Here is a 10,191-nt window from a genome sequence, read left to right on the forward strand (position 1 = left end):
CGCCTACGGACAAAGGTCTCTTGTCAAGCTCAGCCTACACCTGCTGCACGTAATCGAGGGACGCCATAGGCCTGGCCTAGGTGGTCCGATCCTTCGCTTCCCCGAGGGTACCACGCCGGTCATACGCACAACAATGCAAAGCATGCTCGTCGGAAACCGCCGATACCACTACCCTTTTCCAGTCGCTTACTCACGCACCCAGGGACTGTAGCATGATCATGACGTCCTCAACGCTTACATGCTGTCGTCCGGTCGCAACGTCTCCCGTGAGGACCAGGTTTAATACATTGGCCATGCGCAAGCTTCACGAAAGGTCCCAGGTAGAAGACAGCCTCTCTCTAAGTTCCCGCCAGGGGCGTCACCACAAGCCACCACGAATCCGTTCCCAATGTGACAGAGGGCCGGATTCTGGAACATTTCTGTCACCCCGTGGTACAGATGGCCATACAACCCTCCCCCGTCTTTGCAGGCAGGATCTGGTGCACTGGCCCTCGTGTGACTCTGCTAAGGCACCCGACGTCCCTGCCGACCCTGAGGCCGACATAAGACAGCTTGTGCTTTAGAGAGGTTGCCACGCCCTCAAGGCTACACCATTATTTTGTGCCTGGATACCCCCCTTGTAACCAAGGGTTAGGAGGGATCACAGGATAGAATGAAGGAATTCGGATTGAGAAACAGGGCCGCGGAGGAGAATACGAGGTGAGCCGTTTCGGGGTCTCGAGTCTCAACCGCACTATACCACCCGTCGTCGCCGTGGTTCCACATAGAATGGGCCATGACTCCCAGGGTGGGTGAGGCGATATGGCCGTTCAAAAGCCGAACTAGTCGACCGTATCCCAGCCAGTCGCCTCGGGGGTTGAATCCGCGTCCGCGGAAAATAAATTCCGCGGGTCGGATTGGGATCCTCAATCACAAACACTCACTCCTCACAATCAGTGCGCTCGTAGTGGGCGACCGGTTCCTCAGGCTTTCGCAGTTTCCGTTCAGGTTCCCTGCTACTCCCCGAAGGTCGAATGTCGCTCACACCTGGGCTTGACAGACTCTTCCTCAGCGATTCGAACCCCGAATCGCACATGTCGGCAAGGGGGAGGTGGTCAGGCTCCCCCAGCGTCAGAAACGGGAACAGTCGAGCCCAGATAACATGGGCTACACCTTCCGCTGCCTCTCTTGAGACCCAGAGCGGTCAGATAGCCAACTGGGTGCGGGGCACCCGCTGAAACCACCCGCCGTCATAGGCTCCCTTTCTTCGCAATAGCCCTTCGTGGGTTCGGAAGCCCAGTCAAGCTCTCACAGGCTCCCGCAGGTGCCTGTTACTACTTAAGCGTTGTTCCTACACCCACTCCGGTACCTGTTAGAGTCTTCTCCCACACGAGTTCGGTGACATTGGTGACTATGAGGTTAGTTAATCAGTTCATTCACCTCGTTGGTTCCCCTTTGGTGAGCGACGGGGACCCTAATATATAGAGCCAACCGCCGCCCCCAGAGCCAAGAGACATTACTCCGCCATTTTGCTCAGGCCACTTTGGAGAAATGTGATCGGTACAATACCAATCTTTTGTCTTTGCGGTTTCCATTTGGAATTCGTTTTTACGGTTTCCATTTTGTTTCCTTTGCGGTTTCCAATTAGTTTTCTTTACTTTGCGGTTTCCATTTGGTTTTACCTTGCGGTTTCCATTTGGTTTTATATACTTTGCGGTTTCCATTTAGTTTTATTTTTCTCCGTGGCCAGGCCAGCAGCGAAGATTTCAGAGATGAATGGATGGACCGAGGTCCCTTACACACGCTCGACTTCTCTTGGTAATAAAGGCCAGGTGAAGAAAATCATCTCCCCTTCTGCGGCATCGCGTCGAAATCCACAAGATTTTCTAGTCGACTTACTCTCGGGACCCAAACCGAGAGCTATTACTTAGCGAGTTGAAGCCTTTAAATCGCACACATCACAAAAGAGAGGACCCTTACTCTCAAAGACAACAGTCTTTTATATAGTCGACTACAAGAGAGCATCTTCCCTCTGCGGAATTCCGAACGAGATCCTCCAGGGAGCGACCCCACACTCAGTCCCCTATCGCCCGCTTCCGAGCACCTACACCTTTTCTGCGGTATCCTACCGAGATCTCCAAAGAGCAACTCCCCGCCGGCTTATTCCCTTTCAGTTCACCTCTGAGATTCTTCCGTCAATGACGGGAAGGGGGAGGTTCACCACTTCTCCCCCGATGCTAGATCGACCGCGGTCAAACGTTCGGGCTCAGACCCCGGGGACACCTGTCTTGGGCCCCTGTCCAAACTTCGAAGTCCTTCCCGCCGCCGTCCGCCAACTCTATCTCAGCCGGTCGCAAGAGCAACTCTTCTTCTGCGGCATCTCCAATAAGATCCTCCAAGGAGCAGACGCCCATCACACAAGCCAGTTTCACAAACGACTGCCGGGACCACCCGAACCTCTTCGGCATCTCTTACGAGACCCTCCAAGGCACGAGTGACCCAACAGCCGCGTATTTGCTACACCCCATCCATCGATACGTGAGATTTGCAGGTCTCTTTTTGTTCAGTCTCCTAAGAGACCTTAACAGTGGCGCCACGAGAAGGCAAAAGCCTGCGGGGGCGGGATAGGTTATAAGTTGCACGTCACCGCACGACCCCATCCTCCTGTCCAACGCATCACGCGGACGGTGTGGATGACCACCGGCCTACGATACAACCAGGCGATATGGGATTGTGAAAAAATGTCATGACTGGGGGCTACGGGGGAAAATCCTTAAATTAATAAATACTTTTTTGGAAAGCCGACGATTTAAGGTTAAAATTCGAGCAATGACATCGGATGACCGTCGGCAGGACAATGGAATCCCCCAAGGATCGGTACTTTCTGTAACGTTATTCGAGATCGCAGTAAACAATATAGCTGATAAATTGGAAGCTCCGCTGCTAAAGGTTTTGTACGTCGACGATTTGATAATCATTTGCAGTGGAGACGATATCAATGAAATAACTCGAAAAGTACAAGAAGGGATCGAATTGGTGGTCAGAGAGGCTGAGGGCATCGGATTCTAATTTTCGAGGACTAAAACAAAAGAAGTGCAAAAACTTCTGCAGTCTGAGGAGGGAACATACTGCCCCTCTTCTTACGCTTAAAGGAACGGCAGGAATCGTCCTCAAAGGAAATGAGGAGGACGACAAGGCGGCTGAGGAAGCGGCGGAAAGCCTAGTGACCCGGATATCCCAATCAGTCCAGCGGATGTCAAAAACTGTTTAAGAAGAACAAGCTGGGATAACTGGCAAACTCGCTGGACTGGGATGACCGAAAAGCTGAAACCGATTAAGCCGAATGTTAATCCTTGGGTCTCGGAGAACTTGGATAAAAGAAAAGCCATCATCCTAAAAGACTGAAAATAGGCCACACCAGGTTAACTCACGGACACCTTCTTATCGGAAAGAGACCCCGGAGGTGGCGCTAGGATGACACCTGATAGAAAAATGCATCAGTCTAGCGCCATACCGTGATAGGTGTGGCCTTCCAGCAGAGATGATTAGAGTATGAAAACACAACAGCGACAATACTGAAAACCTCGTTGCGTATCAGAGGAAGATAAATATATACAATCAAATCTAGCTCTCTTCACACGTGGTTCTTTTTTCTCTTACTTTGGTGTGAATGTGTTTATTTGCGGGAATGGTTTCGTCTAAGGGAGTCGGACCTGTGGCGGAATAAAGAGTACCTAGGTTAGTACATTTTATTGGTGTGCATGATGATTTTATTGTAAAAATTGGATTAGGGCACTTCGCCACGTGTGAGGGGCAGCACTGGGTCACCGAGCATCCTAACGTCCTTCCGCTACAAGAAGAGGGAGTCGGTAGTGAGGTGACACACGTCGCCAAGGATCCGAACACCCCAACTACATGAAGAGAGGGTTAGTAGTGAGGGATATGAATTAGTCCAACGTATCCCGTCCTGAGAAAGATAGCTTGGAGAATCTCCAACCACTCTGACACAGATTCGCCAAGCCCAATACAAAACAACGAAAAGAAATAAAATTCCAAAATGAGGAAAAAGAAGAAGAAAGAAGAGGAGGGAAAAGAGATGAAAGAAAATAATTGAGAGAGGGTGGGGGACGAGGCCAATTATGTGAAAACTACAAACCGTCGGAGCTAAAGAAGAGTGTAAGATCTGGAGGGAAATAGTGAGGCCGTCCCCCCTTATGCGCCTACGTGTGGACGTGGGTGTTGCACATACGCTCACAGCACACGTATAAAATAGAAAGAAGAAGAAAAAGAAGGTGAAATAAAAGAAGGGGGTAATGGAAAAAGATAGTAAAAAGAAAGTGCCATAGCAGGCAAGTTGAATAAGGAATTTGAGCGAATAAAGCGCTTCTGCTTTTGATGGAAGTTGAAGTTTAATATCCTCTAAACTAACAGCATCCAACCAAATCGCATACCCTTGATGCTTCACAAAATATTAGTTGAGGATATTAGTTCCAAACCTATAACCCTGGTCCAAAACTATAATCCATCATGGTTTCATATATTTTATGTTGTGCTATATTTATTTTGCTAAATTTTACTTATATATTTATTTAGTCATAATGGTGTTGCATTCTGTGTGCATTCCTCAGTATGTTGGTTTTTAATAATAACTTTTTTCCCCACAAACGACAATATTTGTGTCATAAACTCATGTTAAATTATAATTGAATATGTCAAAGTATGTTATAGCGCACAGAGCTTCCCTTTGTCAATGTTTTCTACTTACTACTCGTATTTGCTACGCTCGTGGTTTTGGGTTCGACTCCATGCTAATCGCTTGAAATGGAAATTTAAAATAATAGGAGAAAAATATTGTAAAGTGGTTTGACCCCTCGTCAAACGAGAGCCTGACGTTTAAACCCACCTCTATGGCATGAATTATTTCACTTAAAAAACTGGAAAAAAATGTGGAGACAAATTGAAGGATAATATAACGTTAATGTTAATTAAAGCATAATTTGTGTACATAGATTTTACAAAAATTGGTACATTTTAATTACACGATGATAAAAGGGCTCTTCCCGACTGAAAGTTAAATTGGATAGTCATCGCGTTTGAAGAGTTTAACTCTAAGCAGTGAAATTCTTCACGGGTAAGCTTGAAGATCAATCGAGGAAATCCAAGGATTTACAAGGCATTTAATATCTGATAGATTTAAAGCGGAAGGACTCCAACTTGCTCCCAGCAACGGTGCCATCTGTTGAAACCCCTGCTACACTCAAAGCCCTCGTTCACGCGCCACGCGCCAGGGCAAGTCCAAGACTTAACTGTGCTGCATTCTATGCTTCAACTTGAGGATGAATTCTTCAAGTTCGTAAAATTGAAAATAATAAGAAACATAATTGACTTAGATTACAAACCGATGGAAAATAGTTAATGCAAGCGATTGGTGTTTGGGATGGACGGTATTATCCACTTTTTCGAACATTGATTTCTCTCACATCTCTTTATCATTTCTCTTTCTCGTTTATCTCTCTCACTTTCACACACTCCACACAGATTTTACGAGTCCAGCAGAAGGAGACAATGATGGTGTACACTGGTGGCAGCCGTATGAATAGTCAGTTATTCTGTGATTTCATTGTGCATTTTCAGTGGAAAGCGGCAGAAGCAGCAGCAATGCAGCCACATCGAGGTAGAACAATTGGTTTTGGTTCAAAGGGTATGGAGTGACACCAAGAACAGTGTTTAGGCCAGGAAACATTTTCTTTTATAATCCACAGACTGCGTGGTAATGTCCTTTTCAGATGCCTTTTCTACACCCTTTCAGTCTGCATATTGTAATCCTTTGCCTCGTTCCTCTCACGTTTCGTTCAAATTAGTACAAACGGTAAAATCGTTCTTCCCCCCATTATCCGGCCCAACTGGCTTTACGATCGGGAGGAGCTGGTGGACTCTTACACGAACTCCGTCCTAACCCCGTCGCCTACTCGCAGTGACGCCCTGGGTAAGTAAACTTCTTTTGCAACCCCTCTTTATTTTATTTTTGAAAAAAGGGAGTCCGCTCAGCATTGATCGCATAATCTCAAAAACTTAATCAATTTACTTGAATTAGATTTCAATTACGAGCTACAGTTGAAACCTGTGTTGATTATCTTCCGTATTATTCCTCACGTCCTTATCGCGCTCTTTTCTTCAATTCGCACTATCTGAATAGAACAATTTTTCATATTATTTATTTAAATTAATAATAAAATAATTTTCATTAAGTTTCCTCAATTCCCCAATAATTAACATTAATTACAGTGACAATAACAAGTGACAATTCTATTAGTTTAAAATTTTGATTAAATTCTTAATTGTAATTAACTCCTTATTTTAACGATTTATCGTTTATTATTTATAAATTTGTGAATATCTCCCGTCCCTGCGATCCTAGAGTTCTAATCCTCCACAATGGACACAAGTACACCTAAACGAACAAAAAAGTAGCTTTCACAATTCAATTTCTTTAAAGGAAAGCGGGAAACTTAATTATCCGACTGCGGCCTTCAAGCACTAAATTCATGGATATAAATGCGGAGAATTTTGTCTCGTATAAACCCGTTCACGATAAGCTTGATTATTTGGAAAAGTTGTTCAGTTCTATTCTGCCAACCTCTCTCGGGCTCGATGTTAAAGATGTTCAAATACAATGTGATGATATCCTCAAGGAAATTCGATGTAGGTGTGCACAATTTTCGTGTACATCCACTTCTTCTAAACCTGTCTTTCCTGTTGTTCAACATACTAATCATTTACAAAAAATAAACGTCCCGTTTTTCTCTGGGGAAATAGATGAATGGTCACATTTTATTGGGCTTTTCGACTCCTTGGACCACAATAACAAAGCTTTCAGTGCGATTAAGAAATTTCAATACTTGCTCTCATCCTTATGCTTAAAAGGCGAAGCACTTTCCACAGTTAGTCTTTCTGAATTTCTTGTGTCTTGTATCCTTATGCATATAGTGATCTTAGAGAACGCTATCAAATAAACGACGGCTTTCTTCCCTGTATATGAATCAAAATTTAAAATTTTCTTCCGCAAAATTGCCTTCTAATTCATTTCTACAAAACTTCATTACGATACATAATAACGCCTACAACGCCTTAAATGATTTGTAGCTTCCTGACTTGGGAGACCTTCGTATTGTTTCAACTAGCTATTAACTATTTAGACCAAATTACTCGTAAGGTTTTTGAAAATAATTTTTCTTCAAAAAAATTTCCGACTTTTAATGAACTAATATGTTTTGTGACTGAAAGAAGCAGAACTCTTGCACTTTGCACGACCTTCCAACCTTCATATTATGCGGTTTCTAGAAACACGAATTTTAAATCAATACTCGCTGTAACTCGTAAACCAAATGCTAAACCCTCTTCTGATATAGAACCAAATAAAACAGCTTACTGCCGGGAACACACCCGATGCTACGCCATGCGACGCTACCCGATGCTACCCGACGCAAAGCCAAACTCCGATTTTCCATAAGGTTGCATTACCCGATGCTATGCTTCGCTTTACGATCCCCACTGTCCAGATTTTCGTCGGGTCGCATCGAGTACAGTCGAAGACTAAATTTATTTCATAGTTTTGCTCGTAAAATTACACCATTTTCGTCGGGTAGCGTCAGAACAGGAAAATCATATTTTTTGTAGTTTATTTCAAACTAAGTACATGTAATTTTGTCGTTATATTAATTACAACATGTTATTTTAATGTAAACCAAATTAAACGAGATCAAAAATTCATAAGTTTTTATAAACATTATTTAATTATGAAGGTTAGGAATATCTTTATTTAAAACAATTAAGTTTAACAAACAATGGTTGTGCTCATAAAATTTAACTAACAATTTATTACAAGGTGTTGCTCAAAATAGTGCATTGCACAAAAGAGGCGTTGCGAGCGTGATACTGATTATTGTGATACACGCTAAGTGACTGTTCGTGGCGTGCGCTTGACGTCGAATAGATGTGCACACCCTACCAAAACGTGGCAAGGCATCGGGTAGCGTCGCATGGCGTTGCAATCGGGTAAGTGTGTTCCCGGCTTACAGCTGTGTCTTGTGTTCTGGCACGCATTCCGTACCTCAATTCCTCGATTTCCTGAAACAGGAGATTGACCAGTAACGGTCAAGCAACTTACAAGATGTTTCAATTGTTTAGGCAATCGTACTCGCGACAGATGTAATTCTAACGGTGCATGTTTAATATGCCGTACGAACCGACGGCACGAACTTGTGACGCCCCCACCCGCTAAACAAACCGTCGCCTACCATTTGAAGGATGGAGATGCACAGCATTGCACCCTGTTCAGCACTGCACAAGTTTTTATCGAGGAAGTAAGTTCGGAAGTATACAATCCATGCGGGCCTTCATAGATTCTGAGTTGCAAATAACAGCGATTTCTCCTCGTGCTATTAAGCAATTACGCCTTTGACATTCTCCCTCAGATCTAATTACAGGTGTCGATAAATCCGTCACTAAACCATAGGATAGTTACTTGTAGCATTCGACCAAAGATGTCGAAGCAAAAACCCCTTACACTTCCCACGCTTGTGCTAAATAGCATTTCTAATCTCCTTCCGACAACGCCACTTTCCTTCGACCCTCTTAAAAATTCACTCAACTTCCCTCGCCGACGAAAAGTTTCAAGTACCGGGGCGCGTAGATATTCTTATAAGGGTGGATAGCTTCTCTGCTATTTTGGAAAAAGACGTTGTATCTTACCCGGTGAGCCCTGCGCAATGAAAACGGTATTCGGGTGGAGTATTTTTGGTAAAATTGCAGGAGACAATCAAACAAACCATCGGGCAACCATGTGCACTGTTGGCAGTACATCTGATAGTGATTTGCGCAAATTTTTGGAAATCGAAGAGGTCAGGAAACCTAAACCTCAAAACCCTCACGACTCATTGTGCGAAACACATTTAAGTTACACGCATTCTCCCGATCGTACTGGACGCTTATCCTCTTAAGCGGTCCAAAATTCAACATGATTTAGCCAACATTTTGATCGACATTCGTCAACATGCCGTTGCCCTTTGCGCATACATCAAAATGATGTACCGCCAGATATTCTTAAATCCCGCTGATCGGAAGTACCAGCACCTCCATCCAAAGCAACCAGTGGCTGCGTCCGAGCTCGATACTGTCACATATAGCACGACCCCTTCCGCTTACCTTGCCCAGCGGGTGATAAGGCAATTAGTAGCCGACGAAGGCGACGATTGTCCCTTAGCGTCGTAGAAGGACTTATATCGATGACGACATCTCGCGCGCGCGGGCGCACCCAACCGAGCCAAATCGCTCATTGCAACCGAGCAAATTGGTAGCATTAAGCTTCGTAAATCGTTCAGCAACGATCATTCTATCCTGTCCGAGTTGCCTAGTGATCATCTCGAAGTGTCTAAAGAATTTTCCGATGATGGTAAATATATCAAAATCCTGGGCCTGAATTGAGAGCCTCAAACAGATATGTTCGGGTTTCATGTTCAGCCATTCTCGAAAGTCCTAGCAGGCGGTCGATTCTTTCCCATGTGGCTCAAATATTCGACTCATTAGGGTTTCATACACCCCTCGCATTTTGAATGAAGTCCTTTTTTCTACAACGTCTATGGCTATCTCAATTAAATGGGACGATCCTCTACAGGGTACTCTTTTTAGAGAAATTTTATAAATAAGATCGAGGAATTGCGCCTTTTTAAAGTTCCCCGCTACTTTGGCTGTCCTTTTCAGGAGTTTCGTCTGATCGGAGTTTGCGACGCGTCAGAAAGAGGATATGCAGCCACAACTCCGTCCTAACCCCGTCGCCTACTCGCAGTGACGCCCCGGTAGTAAACCCATTCTTTTGCATCCTTCGTTAATTATTTTTTAATCATTATTTTAGTTTATAGCAAATTCCTTTCTTTCGTCTTATTTTATTTTGTTTTATTAATTTTATTTTTAAAAAAAATGGGAGTCCGCTCAACAATAAATTTGAAGAACAGTTGTCGAAGAAAGTCCTTGTAAAGGATATTAAGGTTGGACTACATTGTATAAGATGTGTCCTCGATTAGTTGAGGAAGTGAGACGAATTTGGACTTAGTTATATAAGTTGTACAAACTTTTAGGCTTTTGGTAATAAAAGGGCAGGCATTCTAGCTAAGAGAAAATTTCCCAAATAGTCTACTCATCAGCACCCAACAGTTT

The sequence above is a fragment of the Cimex lectularius genome, unplaced genomic scaffold (genome assembly GCF_000648675.2).
Source record: "Cimex lectularius strain Harlan isolate CLEC.00 unplaced genomic scaffold, Clec_2.1 scaffold29, whole genome shotgun sequence".
Taxonomy (NCBI): domain Eukaryota; kingdom Metazoa; phylum Arthropoda; class Insecta; order Hemiptera; family Cimicidae; genus Cimex; species Cimex lectularius.